This window comes from Tiliqua scincoides, chromosome 2 (genome assembly GCF_035046505.1).
Source record: "Tiliqua scincoides isolate rTilSci1 chromosome 2, rTilSci1.hap2, whole genome shotgun sequence".
Taxonomy (NCBI): domain Eukaryota; kingdom Metazoa; phylum Chordata; class Lepidosauria; order Squamata; family Scincidae; genus Tiliqua; species Tiliqua scincoides.
The window spans coordinates 53,717,938-53,720,091 of record NC_089822.1 but is presented as its reverse complement, the minus strand read 5'-3'; the positions used below and the strand labels follow the sequence as shown (position 1 = coordinate 53,720,091).

The following is a 2,154-nucleotide window of genomic DNA, read 5'->3' as shown; positions in this document are numbered from 1 at the left end:
CTAGGCAAGTTGTCATCACTGCTTCCTGTGGCAAAGAGTTCCACAGACTAATTACATACTGGGCAAAGAACTATTGTCAGGGAGGGGTTGGCTGCAAGACCTTGCCACTGCTCATTTTCTCAAACAAGAAAATATATTTTTTTAAAAAGACCCACCCACAGAAGTTTGCTCTAAGGCTGCAATCCCAGTCACTCTTTCCTAGGAATAAGCCTCATTGACTCTAATGGGGCTTACTTCTGAGTAGACATGCACAGGAGCAGGCTCTAAGGCTGCAATCCCAGCCACTCTTTCCTAGGAGTAAGCCTCATTGACTCTAATGGGGCTTACTTCTGAGTAGACATGCACAGGAGCAGGCTCTAAGGCTGCAATCCAGCCACTCTTTCCTAGGAGTAAGCCTCATTGACTCTAATGGGGCTTACTTCTGAGTAGACATGCACAGGAGTGGGCTCCAAGGCTTCAATCCCAGCCACTCTTTACTCAGAAGTAAGCCCCATTAGAGTGGATGAGGCTTACTCCCAGGAGACACACATAGGAGCAAACTCCAATCCCAGGCACCCTTTCCTGGGAGTAAGCCTCATCCACTGTAATGGGGCTTACTTCTGAGTAGAAATGCATACGAGTGGGTTCTCATGCTGCAATCCAAGCCACACTTTCCTGGGAGCAAGCCCCAATGACTCTAATGGGACTTCCTTCTGAGTAGACATGCATGGGCTTGGGCTCTTAAACTACCAGCACCTCCCCCCTTTTGACTAGGGCTGCAATCCCACCCTCACTTTCCTGGGAGTAAGCCCCACTGACCACAGTGAACTTACTTCTGAGTAGACATGCAATCCTACAGTAGGATTGGGCTCTGAGGCTGCAATCCCAGCCATGCTTTCCTTGGAGCAAGCCCCAAGCAGCAGCAGCAGCTTTGCTGAGCCCGCCCAACACGCCTTACCCCAGGCAGGGGAGGGAGGAAGCGCTCCCATTGGGCTGCTGGGGGTGACTCCTCCCCGGGGGCCTGGCTCCTTCCCCTGCTGTCCGTTCCTTCCCCCCCCTTGGCCTCACCCCTCCCTGCTCCAGGCTGCTGGCGCCTTCCAGGAGCAGCAAGCAGAGGCTTGCGCCTGGCAGCTGGGGCGATGGCTTCAAGTGCCCACCAACAACCTTCCACGTGCCCTCCATGGCACGCGTGCCATAGGTTAGCCATCACTGTTATAGCAGATGGGACCATTCATCCAACTATGGTAGCTCAGTATGACTGACAGCACTCCAGAGAGATAATTTCTCAGGTCTACCTGAAGATCGAACATATGCTTTACCACAGAGCTGTGGTTCTTCCATAAATGCTAAAGTTCAGGGAGGTTGTGTACCATGCTTTGGGGACCAGTAGTTTAGTTGAACTAAATAAAATATACACTGAAAATAATTTGATTTCTAATGAAGATGTTCTGTCTCATAAATATGTGCAGTACATCTGTTCAGTGTCCTTTCACAAGAGGAAATTTGGAAATAAATTTATCCTTGCTTCTGACATCCTAGTAATGAGAATCATTTTCAAAATGCCTTTAATATCTGTTGTTTATAATGTGTGAGCTGCATGCATGATTAAGAATTATGCTACCAGGTTATGTAAGAAATTAGTATATAATGTATTATAATGATAAATGACCTTGTCTAAAATGATATATGTTTTATTATAAGGGGAGATGGTATTCTTAAAAGGAACATGAAGCTTTCTGAAATAAAATGTTAAAATATTATCTAGAGTTTTCTTGTGTGCCTGAAGCACGTACAGTAACTCACTATGTAATGGGCTCAATTCATGCGATCAGTTCAGCTTAATACAGCAACTGTTACCCTGCACATGCCCGATCTCGTCTGATCTCGGAAGCTAAGCAGGGTCAGGCCTGGTTAGTACTTGGATGGGAGACCTCTTGGGAATACTGGGTGCTGTAGGCTTGTACCATAGTCTTTCGAGACTGAAGGTTGCCAACCAACCAACCATGACACACCCAAGGAATGCATGTGTGTGAGCCGTATAGGCAGTGCCAAAGTGTGCATGAAAGAGAGGTAGCAAATGCCCCCTTGAACAAGTAGCTTGCCTCTTCATTATTGAACGTAAAAAGCTGCTGGCTTCTGACATCGGGGCTTCAGGATAGCCCAGAAAGCCCCGGA

At 47.5% G+C, this 2,154-nt stretch overlaps 1 pseudogene; it reads left to right on the top strand.

The window, feature by feature from the left end:
* Window positions 1-1,818: 1,818 nt before the first annotated feature.
* On the top strand, window positions 1,819-1,938 carry LOC136643070 (5S ribosomal RNA; annotated as a pseudogene).
* Window positions 1,939-2,154: the final 216 nt, after the last annotated feature.